General features: G+C 70.7%; 5 pseudogenes; all 5 read left to right on the top strand.

The window, feature by feature from the left end:
* Nucleotides 1-819: 819 nt before the first annotated feature.
* LOC148757118 (5S ribosomal RNA) lies at nucleotides 820-939 on the top strand (annotated as a pseudogene).
* Nucleotides 940-5,637: 4,698 nt separating this feature from the next.
* LOC148757117 (5S ribosomal RNA) lies at nucleotides 5,638-5,757 on the top strand (annotated as a pseudogene).
* A 1,394-nt stretch (nucleotides 5,758-7,151) lies between these two features.
* Nucleotides 7,152-7,271, top strand: LOC148757116 (5S ribosomal RNA; annotated as a pseudogene).
* Nucleotides 7,272-11,974: 4,703 nt separating this feature from the next.
* LOC148757115 (5S ribosomal RNA) lies at nucleotides 11,975-12,094 on the top strand (annotated as a pseudogene).
* Nucleotides 12,095-13,488: 1,394 nt separating this feature from the next.
* Nucleotides 13,489-13,608, top strand: LOC148757114 (5S ribosomal RNA; annotated as a pseudogene).
* The last annotated feature ends 1,821 nt before the right edge of the window (nucleotides 13,609-15,429 follow it).

Raw genomic sequence — 15,429 nt, 5'->3', positions numbered from 1 at the left:
GCCTCCGCCGCCAGCACCGCCCTCACGCCCTCCCCCGCCCCCGCTGCCGCCATTGCCGCACTCCCTCAATTCCCTCCTCTGCTCTCCCCGCCTCCAGCACCGTCATGTCCCCGCCCCCGCCCCAGCCCCCGCCGCCACCAATGCCATACTCGCTCAGTCTCCCGCCTCTGCTCTCCCGGCCTCCGCCGCCAGCACCGCCCTCACGCCCTCCCCAGCCCCCGCCGCCACCGCCGCCGCCATCGGCCCCCGTGTCCCAGCGCCCACCGTCAAAGCCCCCATTGTCGCCGCCGCCATCGCCGCCCTGGCGCCATCCACGCGGTTGCCATCGCCTACCTCGCCACCCTCCCCTGCCTCCGCCGCCGCCGCCGCCGCCGCCGCCGCCGCAGCCGCCCCCGCCGCCGCCGCGGGGTCCTCCCACAACTCCCAGGCCCAGGGTTGCCTGCTGGTGCAGGCCTCCACCAGCCTTGGGGCTGCGGTTGGGGGTAAACCTGGTGGCGGTAGGGGGGCGGGTTGTATGCCGGTCTGGGTGCGGGGAGTCCCAGGATGCCAGAGTTCCACGACTTCTGGCACCATCAGGGAAGTGGCAGTGTCCCATGGAGCCCCGGGTGGCGCGAAGGGGCCTCGCTGTCGGCCAGGAGTAGCCCGCCGCCCACGCCAGGGGCATTAGGAAGAGGCGGGGAGCCGGACTGGGGGGGGACGCGGTGCTGGCAGAGCCGGCCCGCGGGTCGATGCTCGCCACCGGAGCGGCTCATCTGCATGGCGGGCGCTCACGAGACAGGCCGGGAGCAGGCTCTTGGGGCGCGGGAGCCGGGTCCCAGCGTCTACGGCCATACCACCCTGAACGCGCCCGATCTCCTCTGATCTCGGGAGCTAAGCAGGGAGGGGCCTGGTTAGTACTTGCATGGGAGACCGCCTGGGAATACCTGTAGGCTTTTGCTCGCCTCTCCTTTTGCGCCGCCGCCCCGGCGTGCCTCCCTCCGAATCCCTGCCGCCCCTTGCCCCTCTGCAACCCCTGCAGCCGCCCAGCCAGCCGAAGGTCCCCCTGGCCAGAGGAGGGACAGCCGCCCAGCACTACAAGCTCGCATCCCCGGCCGCACACCAGGCCTGTCGGCCAGGGCTCCCCCCCTCTCCCTCTTCTTAGTGCTCTTCGCCGAGGCAGGCCGTCAGCCTGCAGCAGTCAGCCGCGTCTAGGTCGCCGCCGCCGCCACCGCCATCGCAGGGCTCCCTCTCGCTCCCCGACCCTGCCGCCGCCGCAACCCCCAACGCCCAAGCCCAGGGCTGCCTGCCGGCGCAGGCTTCCACCAGGCTCTCTCCATCCCAGGACGTGCCGGTCCTTTGCACCTCGGCCCGAGCCCAGGGGACGCCCATCCCTGCGCCTGCCCCTGGGCCCCGAGACACAGGATCGGCGTGTTCTCGGGCAAACGGGACGCCCACCCGCCCCGCCCCACCGGAGTCTTCTGTCTCCGCGGGCAGGCACCTCTCCCCACACCCCCGCGCGTCCCCTCCCGTCTCCCACAAGAGCCAGGAGCCCTCCCTTCCCGCCGGCCACGGTGTCCCCGACACAAAGGGCACAAAGAGCCGGGACAAACCAGGGGACGGCGGGAGCAGCACCCCAACACACCACGCGCCATCGACTCCAGGGGAGACCGCCACAAGGGAAGAGCAGGCACGCAGGCACACAATCCTCACAACCAGGGTGCCTGGGGGCTGCCACTCTCCTCCCGCGGGCGGGTCCCTGGGCGGGGCTCAGAGCCCACTGGCCCTCCGGAGACCCTGGCGGCCCGCCCCGGGGGCTTCAATGGTGACTGCCAACGCCAGGGCAATGCCTCCTTGGCGGAGCCCAGCCCCGGGCACGACCACACTCCGGTGGAGAAGCCACCACTTCAACACAGCCTCAGTGCGTCTGTCCCAGTCCGTGTGCCCGAATGTGCGTCCCTCCCACCCTCCCCCACCCCATGTCTGTCTGGCTCTGTGACGTGCCTGTTGGGTTCTGGCTCTGGCTCAGGAGCTCTCTCCCCGCGTGCCAGCCCCCTCTTTCTCTGTCTCTGTCCATGTCTCTCTGTATGTCTAGACACATACATGTACATATACGTGTATATTTCCATCTCGCTCCCTCTTACTCCTCCTCCCGTTCTGTCTGTCTGTCCCTGTCCTGCGGTGACTCTAGTCCCTCTGCCCGCACAAGAACGCAGGATTTGGCGAGGCCAAGAAGGAACACCCACAGAGCCACGGATAGGGGGCTCATAGCACCATGTCTCACGGGCGGCTGGCTTGGAGACACGGCAAGCCGGAGCCGCCCGATCCCCCACCTGCTGGCCGATTCTCTGCCAACCAACAGACCCACCAAGCCGGCCCACTGCAGTCCGCGCCCCTCTGCAATTTGCAGTCCACCATCCGCGCTTCCTAGCTTGGCCACCGCAGCTCTGCCGGTGTCCAATGGCCAACTGGCAACAGCTGAAGGCCAAGCGGTAACAGCTGATGTCAGTGCAGCCCCACGCAGTACCCCCGTCCCCCGGTACCCCCGTCTCCCCGTCACCCCTGTCTCCGTTCCCCCGGTTCCCCGTCTTCCTGTCCCCCGTCTCCCGGGTCCCCCATCCCCACGTTCCACCATCCCCCCTATTCCGGTCCCCCCCGTCCCCTGTTCCCCCCGTCCCCTGATCCCCCTGTTCCCCCGTACCCCCATCCACCCTCTCCCAGTCCACCCGTCCCCCGGTGCCCCCGTCCCCCCAGTGCCCCATCCCCCGTCCCCCGCTCCCCCGTCCCCCCAGTCCCCCCACGCCCCTGGTCCACCCGTCCCCCAATCCCTCGTCTCCCGGTCCCCCCCTCCCCGGGTCCCCCGACCCCCGTTCCCCCGTCTCCCGGTCCTCCGTCTCGCGGTCCACCTGTCCCCCGGTCCCCCAGTCCCAACGTCTCCCCGTCCCCCGTCCCTCCTTCGCCTGGTCCCCCCGTCCCCCCATACCCCCGGTCTCCCGTTCCCCGGTCCCCCGTCTCCTGGTCCCCCGGTCCCCCGGTTCCCCCGGCGCCCAGGCGCCCTTCTACCGGTCCCCCCGTTCCCCGGTCGCCCCGTCTCCTGGTCCCCAGTCTCCCGGTCCCCTGTCTCCCGGTCGCCCGGTCTTCCGGTCCCCCGGTCCTCCGTCCAGTGTTACCCCCTTCCCCCGGTCCCCCGGTCCCCCCATCTCCCTGTCCCTCTGTCTCCCGGTCCGGCGGCACACCCATCCCCCCGTCTCCCGGTCCCCCGTCTCCCGGTCGCCCGGTCCCCAGGTCCCCCGTCTCCCGGTCCCCTCATCCCCTGGACCCCCAACCCCCGGTCCCTGGTCCCCCGGTCCCCCAGTCCCCCGGTTCCCCCATCGCCCTGGCCCCCGTCTACCGATCCCCCAGTTCTCCGTTCGCCCCGTCTTCCGGTCCTCCCGTCCCACAGTCTCCCGTCTCCCGGTGTCCCATCTCCCGGTCACCCCGTCCCCGGTCCCCCGTCTCGCGGTCCCCCGTCTCCTAGTCGCCCCGTTCCCCGGTACCCGATCTCCCGGTCCCCTCATCCCCCAGTCCCCCAACCCCCGGTCCCCCGGTACCCCGTCCCCCGGTCCCCGGTCCCCCGGTCCCCCCATCTCCCGGTCCACTGGTACCCCCGTCCCCCCAGTCCATTCATGCCCCTGGTCACCCCGTCGCCCGGTCCCCTATCCCCCGGTCCCCCCAACCTCCGGTCCCCCGGTCCGCGGGTCCCCTGGTCCCCCCATCCGCCGTTCCCCCGGTCCCCCCCGTCTCCGTTGCCCCGGTCCCCCCGTCCCCCGGTCCCCCATCCCCCGGTCCCCCCGACCCTCCAGTCCCCCTGTCCCTCTGTCTCCCGGTCCCCCCGTCACCCCGTCCCCCCGGCCCCAGGTCCCCCATCTCCCGGTCCCCGCGTCTCACGGTCCCCCGTTCCCCCGTTTCCCGGTCCCCCCCTCCCCATGTCCCTCGTCCCCCAGTACCCTCGTACTCCTGTCCCTCCATCCACCGGTCTCCTGGTCCCTCCGTCCCACCGTCCGCCAGTCCCACCGTCCTCTCATTCCCCCAATCCCCCAGTCCCCCAGTCTCCCTGTCCCCCAATTCCCCGGTCTCCCTTTCCCCTGGTACCGTGTCCCCCCATCTCCCGGTCCCCCCGTCCCCTGGTCCCACTGTCTCCCAGTACCCAGTCCCCCTGTCCCCCCGGTCCCCCGGTCCCCTTGTCCCCCCATCCCCCAGACCCCCGTCCCCCCGGCCCTCTCGTACTCCCGTCCCCCCATCTTCCGGTCACCCCTTCCCCCCGTCCCACATGCCCCCGTCTCCCAGACCCCCCGTCCCCCGGTTCTCCCAGTTCCAACGGTCTCCCTGTGCCCCTGCGCCCCTTCCCCCATCTCCTGGTACCCCGTCCCCCGGTACCCCCGCCCCGGGTTCCTACAGTCCCACCGTTCTCCCTGTCCCCCCCCTTACACCCGTCTCCCGGTCCCCTGTCCCCCGGTCCTCCCGTCCCCCGGTCCCCCTGTCCCCCCGTTCTGTCTGTCGGTCCCTGTCCTGCGGGGACTCTAGTCCCTCTGCCCGCACAAGAACCCAGGTATTGGCGAGGCCAAGAAGGAACACCAACAGAGCCACGGATAGGGGGCTCATAGCACCATGTCTCACGGGCGGCTGGCTTGGAGACACGGCAAGCCGGAGCCGCCCGATCCCCAACCTGCCGGCCGATTCTCTGCCAACCAACAGACCCACCAAGCCGGCCCACTGCAGTCCGCGCCCCTCTGCAATTTGCAGTCCACCATCCGCGCTTCCTAGCTTGGCCACCGCAGCTCTGCCAGTGGCCAATGGCCAACTGGCAACAGCTGATGGCCAAGCGGTAACAGCTGATGTCCGTGCAGCCCCCACGCAGCACCCCTCCACGCGAGGCCCAGAGCCTGGAAAGTGCTCTCTGCAAGTCTGTCCCCACAGTCCCCGTCTGTCTCACTCCGCCTACCTCTTGCTCCGTCTCTGGCCTTCTCTCATCCTCTCTCTCAACACCCTGGGTCAGGAGAGGTGATGTGTAGCCAGTGAAGTGACCAGTGATCGGGCGGGACGCCGGTCGCTGATGAGGGGCGAGGGCCCAGACAGAAGGCTGTGTGACGAAGGGTGGCGGCAGTCTGGAGGTGCTGCCCCCTGGTCGCGGGTGGCTCTCCCTGGCTTTGGGCCAGTGGGTGGGGCCGGCCAGGGCCAGGGTCTGGGTTGCACGTCCCTAGGGTGGAGGGGACTGAGAGGACCCTGCGACCCCCACGGTGGCCCTGAGTGGTGGGGACAGCACAGCAGCAAGGGGGGTGTGCGGTTGTGGGGTTGGGGGGGGGATGAGAGGGGTTGGGGTAGGGGGGGCGTGGTAAAAGCCATTCCGGGCGTGGGGAGTCCCAGGATGCCAGGGCGCCCAGACATATGTCACAGTCAGGGAAGTGACAGAGGCCTGTGGAGCCACTGGGGGGCGCGAAGGGGCCTCGCTGCGGGCCAGGAGTAGCCCGTCGCCCACACCAGCGGCGACCGGAGGAGGCGGGGAGCGGGCGGGAGGCACTCGGGCAGACATGCTCGCCACCCGAGCGGCCCAGCAGCATGGCGCGTGCGCTCAGGAGGCAAGTCGGGAGCAGGCTCTTGGAGTGCCGGGAGCCGGGTCCCAGTGCCTAAGGCCATACCACCCTGAACGCAGCAGATCTCGTCTGATCTCGGAAGCGAAGCAGGGTCTGTCCTGGTTAGTACTTGGATGGGAGACCGCCTGGGAATACCTGTTGGCTTTTGCTAGCGTCTCCTTTTGCATCGCCGCTCCGGCGTGGCTCCCTCCGAACCCCTGCCGCCCCTTGCCCCTCTGCAGCCTCCCAGCCAGCCGCAGGTCCCCCTGACCAGCAGAGGGTCAGCCGCCCGGCACTACAAGCTGGCAGCCCCGGCCGCACACCAGGCCCGTGGGCCAGGGCTCCCCCCACACGCCCTCCTCTCAGTCCTCTTCGGTCCCGCAGGCCGTCATCGCGAATCCTTCGCCGACGCGCGGTCGCCGCCACCGCCGCCTGCGCCAAAGCCACCGCCACCACCGGGCTCCCCACACCCCCCCCCACCCCCCACCCCCCGCCAGCGCTGCCCTCGCCCCCGCCCCTGTCCCCGCCCCCGCCGCCGCCACCGCCAAACTCCCTCAAACTCCCTCCTGTGCTCTCCCCACCTCGGCCGCCAGCACCGCGCTCCCCATCTCCGCCACCAGTGCTGCCCTCGCCCCCACCCCCGCCCCCGCCGCCGCCATATCCGTACTCCCTCAATTCCCTCCTCCGCTCTCCCCGCCTCCAGCACCGCCATCTCCCCCGCCCCCGCCCCAGACCCCCGCAGCCACCATCGCCATACTCCCTCAGTCTCCCGCCTCTGCTCTCCCGGCCTCCGCCGCCAGCACCGCCCTCACGCCCTCCCCCGCCCCCGCTGCCGCCATTGCCGCACTCCCTCAATTCCCTCCTCTGCTCTCCCCGCCTCCAGCACCGTCATGTCCCCGCCCCCGCCCCAGCCCCCGCCGCCACCAATGCCATACTCGCTCAGTCTCCCGCCTCTGCTCTCCCGGCCTCCGCCGCCAGCACCGCCCTCACGCCCTCCCCAGCCCCCGCCGCCACCGCCGCCGCCATCGGCCCCCGTGTCCCAGCGCCCACCGTCAAAGCCCCCATTGTCGCCGCCGCCATCGCCGCCCTGGCGCCATCCACGCGGTTGCCATCGCCTACCTCGCCACCCTCCCCTGCCTCCGCCGCCGCCGCGGGGTCCTCCCACAACTCCCAGGCCCAGGGTTGCCTGCTGGTGCAGGCCTCCACCAGCCTTGGGGCTGCGGTTGGGGGTAAACCTGGTGGCGGTAGGGGGGCGGGTTGTATGCCGGTCTGGGTGCGGGGAGTCCCAGGATGCCAGAGTTCCACGACTTCTGGCACCATCAGGGAAGTGGCAGTGTCCCATGGAGCCCCGGGTGGCGCGAAGGGGCCTCGCTGTCGGCCAGGAGTAGCCCGCCGCCCACGCCAGGGGCATTAGGAAGAGGCGGGGAGCCGGACTGGGGGGGGACGCGGTGCTGGCAGAGCCGGCCCGCGGGTCGATGCTCGCCACCGGAGCGGCTCATCTGCATGGCGGGCGCTCACGAGACAGGCCGGGAGCAGGCTCTTGGGGCGCGGGAGCCGGGTCCCAGCGTCTACGGCCATACCACCCTGAACGCGCCCGATCTCCTCTGATCTCGGGAGCTAAGCAGGGAGGGGCCTGGTTAGTACTTGCATGGGAGACCGCCTGGGAATACCTGTAGGCTTTTGCTCGCCTCTCCTTTTGCGCCGCCGCCCCGGCGTGCCTCCCTCCGAATCCCTGCCGCCCCTTGCCCCTCTGCAACCCCTGCAGCCGCCCAGCCAGCCGAAGGTCCCCCTGGCCAGAGGAGGGACAGCCGCCCAGCACTACAAGCTCGCATCCCCGGCCGCACACCAGGCCTGTCGGCCAGGGCTCCCCCCCTCTCCCTCTTCTTAGTGCTCTTCGCCGAGGCAGGCCGTCAGCCTGCAGCAGTCAGCCGCGTCTAGGTCGCCGCCGCCGCCACCGCCATCGCAGGGCTCCCTCTCGCTCCCCGACCCTGCCGCCGCCGCAACCCCCAACGCCCAAGCCCAGGGCTGCCTGCCGGCGCAGGCTTCCACCAGGCTCTCTCCATCCCAGGACGTGCCGGTCCTTTGCACCTCGGCCCGAGCCCAGGGGACGCCCATCCCTGCGCCTGCCCCTGGGCCCCGAGACACAGGATCGGCGTGTCCTCGGGCAAACGGGACGCCCACCCGCCCCGCCCCACCGGAGTCTTCTGTCTCCGCGGGCAGGCACCTCTCCCCACACCCCCGCGCGTCCCCTCCCGTCTCCCACAAGAGCCAGGAGCCCTCCCTTCCCGCCGGCCACGGTGTCCCCGACACAAAGGGCACAAAGAGCCGGGACAAACCAGGGGACGGCGGGAGCAGCACCCCAACACACCACGCGCCATCGACTCCAGGGGAGACCGCCACAAGGGAAGAGCAGGCACGCAGGCACACAATCCTCACAACCAGGGTGCCTGGGGGCTGCCACTCTCCTCCCGCGGGCGGGTCCCTGGGCGGGGCTCAGAGCCCACTGGCCCTCCGGAGACCCTGGCGGCCCGCCCCGGGGGCTTCAATGGTGACTGCCAACGCCAGGGCAATGCCTCCTTGGCGGAGCCCAGCCCCGGGCACGACCACACTCCGGTGGAGAAGCCACCACTTCAACACAGCCTCAGTGCGTCTGTCCCAGTCCGTGTGCCCGAATGTGCGTCCCTCCCACCCTCCCCCACCCCATGTCTGTCTGGCTCTGTGACGTGCCTGTTGGGTTCTGGCTCTGGCTCAGGAGCTCTCTCCCCGCGTGCCAGCCCCCTCTTTCTCTGTCTCTGTCCATGTCTCTCTGTATGTCTAGACACATACATGTACATATACGTGTATATTTCCATCTCGCTCCCTCTTACTCCTCCTCCCGTTCTGTCTGTCTGTCCCTGTCCTGCGGTGACTCTAGTCCCTCTGCCCGCACAAGAACGCAGGATTTGGCGAGGCCAAGAAGGAACACCCACAGAGCCACGGATAGGGGGCTCATAGCACCATGTCTCACGGGCGGCTGGCTTGGAGACACGGCAAGCCGGAGCCGCCCGATCCCCCACCTGCTGGCCGATTCTCTGCCAACCAACAGACCCACCAAGCCGGCCCACTGCAGTCCGCGCCCCTCTGCAATTTGCAGTCCACCATCCGCGCTTCCTAGCTTGGCCACCGCAGCTCTGCCGGTGTCCAATGGCCAACTGGCAACAGCTGAAGGCCAAGCGGTAACAGCTGATGTCAGTGCAGCCCCACGCAGTACCCCCGTCCCCCGGTACCCCCGTCTCCCCGTCACCCCTGTCTCCGTTCCCCCGGTTCCCCGTCTTCCTGTCCCCCGTCTCCCGGGTCCCCCGTCCCCACGTTCCACCATCCCCCCTATTCCGGTCCCCCCCGTCCCCTGTTCCCCCCGTCCCCTGATCCCCCTGTTCCCCCGTACCCCCATCCACCCTCTCCCAGTCCACCCGTCCCCCGGTGCCCCCGTCCCCCCAGTGCCCCATCCCCCGTCCCCCGCTCCCCCGTCCCCCCAGTCCCCCCACGCCCCTGGTCCACCCGTCCCCCAATCCCTCGTCTCCCGGTCCCCCCCTCCCCGGGTCCCCCGACCCCCGTTCCCCCGTCTCCCGGTCCTCCGTCTCGCGGTCCACCTGTCCCCCGGTCCCCCAGTCCCAACGTCTCCCCGTCCCCCCGTCCCTCCTTCGCCTGGTCCCCCCGTCCCCCCATACCCCCGGTCTCCCGTTCCCCGGTCCCCCGTCTCCTGGTCCCCCGGTCCCCCGGTTCCCCCGGCGCCCAGGCGCCCTTCTACCGGTCCCCCCGTTCCCCGGTCGCCCCGTCTCCTGGTCCCCAGTCTCCCGGTCCCCTGTCTCCCGGTCGCCCGGTCTTCCGGTCCCCCGGTCCTCCGTCCAGTGTTACCCCCTTCCCCCGGTCCCCCGGTCCCCCCATCTCCCTGTCCCTCTGTCTCCCGGTCCGGCCGCACACCCATCCCCCCGTCTCCCGGTCCCCCGTCTCCCGGTCGCCCGGTCCCCAGGTCCCCCGTCTCCCGGTCCCCTCATCCCCTGGACCCCCAACCCCCGGTCCCTGGTCCCCCGGTCCCCCAGTCCCCCGGTTCCCCCATCGCCCTGGCCCCCGTCTACCGATCCCCCAGTTCTCCGTTCGCCCCGTCTTCCGGTCCTCCCGTCCCACAGTCTCCCGTCTCCCGGTGTCCCATCTCCCGGTCACCCCGTCCCCGGTCCCCCGTCTCGCGGTCCCCCGTCTCCTAGTCGCCCCGTTCCCCGGTACCCGATCTCCCGGTCCCCTCATCCCCCAGTCCCCCAACCCCCGGTCCCCCGGTCCCCCCGTCCCCCGGTCCCCGGTCCCCCGGTCCCCCCATCTCCCGGTCCACTGGTACCCCCGTCCCCCCAGTCCATTCATGCCCCTGGTCACCCCGTCGCCCGGTCCCCTATCCCCCGGTCCCCCCAACCTCCGGTCCCCCGGTCCGCGGGTCCCCTGGTCCCCCCATCCGCCGTTCCCCCGGTCCCCCCCGTCTCCGTTGCCCCGGTCCCCCCGTCCCCCGGTCCCCCCATCCCCCGGTCCCCCCGACCCTCCAGTCCCCCTGTCCCTCTGTCTCCCGGTCCCCCCGTCACCCCGTCCCCCCGGCCCCAGGTCCCCCATCTCCCGGTCCCCCCGTCTCACGGTCCCCCGTTCCCCCGTTTCCCGGTCCCCCCCTCCCCATGTCCCTCGTCCCCCAGTACCCTCGTACTCCTGTCCCTCCATCCACCGGTCTCCTGGTCCCTCCGTCCCACCGTCCGCCAGTCCCACCGTCCTCTCATTCCCCCAATCCCCCAGTCCCCCAGTCTCCCTGTCCCCCAATTCCCCGGTCTCCCTTTCCCCTGGTACCGTGTCCCCCCATCTCCCGGTCCCCCCGTCCCCTGGTCCCACTGTCTCCCAGTACCCAGTCCCCCTGTCCCCCCGGTCCCCCGGTCCCCTTTTCCCCCCATCCCCCAGTCCCCCCGTCCCCCCCGCCCTCTCGTACTCCCGTCCCCCCATCTTCCGGTCACCCCTTCCCCCCGTCCCACATGCCCCCGTCTCCCAGACCCCCCGTCCCCCGGTTCTCCCAGTTCCAACGGTCTCCCTGTCCCCCTGCCCCCCTTCCCCCATCTCCTGGTACCCCGTCCCCCGGTACCCCCGCCCCGGGTTCCTACAGTCCCACCGTTCTCCCTGTCCCCCCCCTTACACCCGTCTCCCGGTCCCCTGTCCCCCGGTCCTCCCGTCCCCCGGTCCCCCTGTCCCCCCGTTCTGTCTGTCGGTCCCTGTCCTGCGGGGACTCTAGTCCCTCTGCCCGCACAAGAACCCAGGATTTGGCGAGGCCAAGAAGGAATACCAACAGAGCCACGGATAGGGGGCTCATAGCACCATGTCTCACGGGCGGCTGGCTTGGAGACACGGCAAACCGGAGCCGCCCGATCCCCAACCTGCCGGCCGATTCTCTGCCAACCAACAGACCCACCAAGCCGGCCCACTGCAGTCCGCGCCCCTCTGCAATTTGCAGTCCACCATCCGCGCTTCCTAGCTTGGCCACCGCAGCTCTGCCAGTGGCCAATGGCCAACTGGCAACAGCTGATGTCCAAGCGGTAACAGCTGATGTCCGTGCAGCCCCCACGCAGCACCCCTCCACGCGAGGCCCAGAGCCTGGAAAGTGCTCTCTGCAAGTCTGTCCCCACAGTCCCCGTCTGTCTCTCTCCGCCTACCTCTTGCTCCGTCTCTGGCCTTCTCTCATCCTCTCTCTCAACACCCTGGGTCAGGAGAGGTGATGTGTAGCCAGTGAAGTGACCCGTGATCGGGCGGGACGCCGGTCGCTGATGAGGGGCGAGGGCCCAGACAGAAGGCTGTGTGACGAAGGGTGGCGGCAGTCTGGAGGTGCTGCCCCCTGGTCGCGGGTGGCTCTCCCTGGCTTTGGGCCAGTGGGTGGGGCCGGCCAGGGCCAGGGCCTGGGTTGCACGTCCCTAGGGTGGAGGGGTCTGAGAGGACCCTGCGACCCCCTCGGTGGCCCTGAGTGGTGGGTACAGCACAGCAGCAAGGGGGGTGTGCGGTTGTGGGGCTGGGGGGGGGGATGAGAGGGGTTGGGGTAGGGGGGGCGTGGTAAAAGCCATTCCGGGCGTGGGGAGTCCCAGGATGCCAGGGCGCCCAGACATATGTCACAGTCAGGGAAGTGACAGAGGCCTGTGGAGCCACTTGGGGGCGCGAAGGGGCCTCGCTGCGGGCCAGGAGTAGCCCGTCGCCCACACCAGCGGCGACCGGAGGAGGCGGGGAGCGGGCGGGAGGCACTCGGGCAGACATGCTCGCCACCCGAGCGGCCCAGCAGCATGGCGCGTGCGCTCAGGAGGCAAGTCGGGAGCAGGCTCTTGGAGTGCCGGGAGCCGGGTCCCAGTGCCTAAGGCCATACCACCCTGAACGCAGCAGATCTCGTCTGATCTCGGAAGCGAAGCAGGGTCTGTCCTGGTTAGTACTTGGATGGGAGACCGCCTGGGAATACCTGTTGGCTTTTGCTAGCGTCTCCTTTTGCATCGCCGCTCCGGCGTGGCTCCCTCCGAACCCCTGCCGCCCCTTGCCCCTCTGCAGCCTCCCAGCCAGCCGCAGGTCCCCCTGACCAGCAGAGGGTCAGCCGCCCGGCACTACAAGCTGGCAGCCCCGGCCGCACACCAGGCCCGTGGGCCAGGGCTCCCCCCACACGCCCTCCTCTCAGTCCTCTTCGGTCCTGCAGGCCGTCATCGCGAATCCTTCGCCGACGCGCGGTCGCCGCCACCGCCGCCTGCGCCAAAGCCACCGCCACCACCGGGCTCCCCACACCCCCCCCCACCCCCCACCCCCCGCCAGCGCTGCCCTCGCCCCCGCCCCTGTCCCCGCCCCCGCCGCCGCCACCGCCAAACTCCCTCAAACTCCCTCCTGTGCTCTCCCCACCTCGGCCGCCAGCACCGCGCTCCCCATCTCCGCCACCAGTGCTGCCCTCGCCCCCACCCCCGCCCCCGCCGCCGCCATATCCGTACTCCCTCAATTCCCTCCTCCGCTCTCCCCGCCTCCAGCACCGCCATCTCCCCCGCCCCCGCCCCAGACCCCCGCAGCCACCATCGCCATACTCCCTCAGTCTCCCGCCTCTGCTCTCCCGGCCTCCGCCGCCAGCACCGCCCTCACGCCCTCCCCCGCCCCCGCTGCCGCCATTGCCGCACTCCCTCAATTCCCTCCTCTGCTCTCCCCGCCTCCAGCACCGTCATGTCCCCGCCCCCGCCCCAGCCCCCGCCGCCACCAATGCCATACTCGCTCAGTCTCCCGCCTCTGCTCTCCCGGCCTCCGCCGCCAGCACCGCCCTCACGCCCTCCCCAGCCCCCGCCGCCACCGCCGCCGCCATCGGCCCCCGTGTCCCAGCGCCCACCGTCAAAGCCCCCATTGTCGCCGCCGCCATCGCCGCCCTGGCGCCATCCACGCGGTTGCCATCGCCTACCTCGCCACCCTCCCCTGCCTCCGCCGCCGCCGCGGGGTCCTCCCACAACTCCCAGGCCCAGGGTTGCCTGCTGGTGCAGGCCTCCACCAGCCTTGGGGCTGCGGTTGGGGGTAAACCTGGTGGCGGTAGGGGGGCGGGTTGTATGCCGGTCTGGGTGCGGGGAGTCCCAGGATGCCAGAGTTCCACGACTTCTGGCACCATCAGGGAAGTGGCAGTGTCCCATGGAGCCCCGGGTGGCGCGAAGGGGCCTCGCTGTCGGCCAGGAGTAGCCCGCCGCCCACGCCAGGGGCATTAGGAAGAGGCGGGGAGCCGGACTGGGGGGGGACGCGGTGCTGGCAGAGCCGGCCCGCGGGTCGATGCTCGCCACCGGAGCGGCTCATCTGCATGGCGGGCGCTCACGAGACAGGCCGGGAGCAGGCTCTTGGGGCGCGGGAGCCGGGTCCCAGCGTCTACGGCCATACCACCCTGAACGCGCCCGATCTCCTCTGATCTCGGGAGCTAAGCAGGGAGGGGCCTGGTTAGTACTTGCATGGGAGACCGCCTGGGAATACCTGTAGGCTTTTGCTCGCCTCTCCTTTTGCGCCGCCGCCCCGGCGTGCCTCCCTCCGAATCCCTGCCGCCCCTTGCCCCTCTGCAACCCCTGCAGCCGCCCAGCCAGCCGAAGGTCCCCGTGGCCAGAGGAGGGACAGCCGCCCAGCACTACAAGCTCGCATCCCCGGCCGCACACCAGGCCTGTCGGCCAGGGCTCCCCCCCTCTCCCTCTTCTTAGTGCTCTTCGCCGAGGCAGGCCGTCAGCCTGCAGCAGTCAGCCGCGTCTAGGTCGCCGCCGCCGCCACCGCCATCGCAGGGCTCCCTCTCGCTCCCCGACCCTGCCGCCGCCGCAACCCCCAACGCCCAAGCCCAGGGCTGCCTGCCGGCGCAGGCTTCCACCAGGCTCTCTCCATCCCAGGACGTGCCGGTCCTTTGCACCTCGGCCCGAGCCCAGGGGACGCCCATCCCTGCGCCTGCCCCTGGGCCCCGAGACACAGGATCGGCGTGTCCTCGGGCAAACGGGACGCCCACCCGCCCCGCCCCACCGGAGTCTTCTGTCTCCGCGGGCAGGCACCTCTCCCCACACCCCCGCGCGTCCCCTCCCGTCTCCCACAAGAGCCAGGAGCCCTCCCTTCCCGCCGGCCACGGTGTCCCCGACACAAAGGGCACAAAGAGCCGGGACAAACCAGGGGACGGCGGGAGCAGCACCCCAACACACCACGCGCCATCGACTCCAGGGGAGACCGCCACAAGGGAAGAGCAGGCACGCAGGCACACAATCCTCACAACCAGGGTGCCTGGGGGCTGCCACTCTCCTCCCGCGGGCGGGTCCCTGGGCGGGGCTCAGAGCCCACTGGCCCTCCGGAGACCCTGGCGGCCCGCCCCGGGGGCTTCAATGGTGACTGCCAACGCCAGGGCAATGCCTCCTTGGCGGAGCCCAGCCCCGGGCACGACCACACTCCGGTGGAGAAGCCACCACTTCAACACAGCCTCAGTGCGTCTGTCCCAGTCCGTGTGCCCGAATGTGCGTCCCTCCCACCCTCCCCCACCCCATGTCTGTCTGGCTCTGTGACGTGCCTGTTGGGTTCTGGCTCTGGCTCAGGAGCTCTCTCCCCGCGTGCCAGCCCCCTCTTTCTCTGTCTCTGTCCATGTCTCTCTGTATGTCTAGACACATACATGTACATATACGTGTATATTTCCATCTCGCTCCCTCTTACTCCTCCTCCCGTTCTGTCTGTCTGTCCCTGTCCTGCGGGGACTCTAGTCCCTCTGCCCGCACAAGAACGCAGGATTTGGCGAGGCCAAGAAGGAACACCCACAGAGCCACGGATAGGGGGCTCATAGCACCATGTCTCACGGGCGGCTGGCTTGGAGACACGGCAAGCCGGAGCCGCCCGATCCCCCACCTGCTGGCCGATTCTCTGCCAACCAACAGACCCACCATGCCGGCCCACTGCAGTCCGCGCCCCTCTGCAATTTGCAGTCCACCATCCGCGCTTCCTAGCTTGGCCACCGCAGCTCTGCCGGTGTCCAATGGCCAACTGGCAACAGCTGAAGGCCAAGCGGTAACAGCTGATGTCAGTGCAGCCCCACGCAGTACCCCCGTCCCCCGGTACCCCCGTCTCCCCGTCACCCCTGTCTCCGTTCCCCCGGTTCCCCGTCTTCCTGTCCCCCGTCTCCCGGGTCCCCCGTCCCCACGTTCCACCATCCCCCCTATTCCGGTCCCCCCCCTCCCCTGTTCCCCCCGTCCCCTGATCCCCCTGTTCCCCCGTACCCCCATCCACCCTCTCCCAGTCCACCCGTCCCCCGGTGCCCCCGTCCCCCCAGTCCCCCCACGCCCCTGGTCCACCCGTCCCC

This window comes from Rhinolophus sinicus, chromosome 9 (genome assembly GCF_057876585.1).
Source record: "Rhinolophus sinicus isolate RSI-liver-muscle chromosome 9, RSI-T2T, whole genome shotgun sequence".
NCBI lineage: Eukaryota > Metazoa > Chordata > Mammalia > Chiroptera > Rhinolophidae > Rhinolophus > Rhinolophus sinicus.
This window is presented reverse-complemented; position numbering and strand designations above follow the sequence as displayed.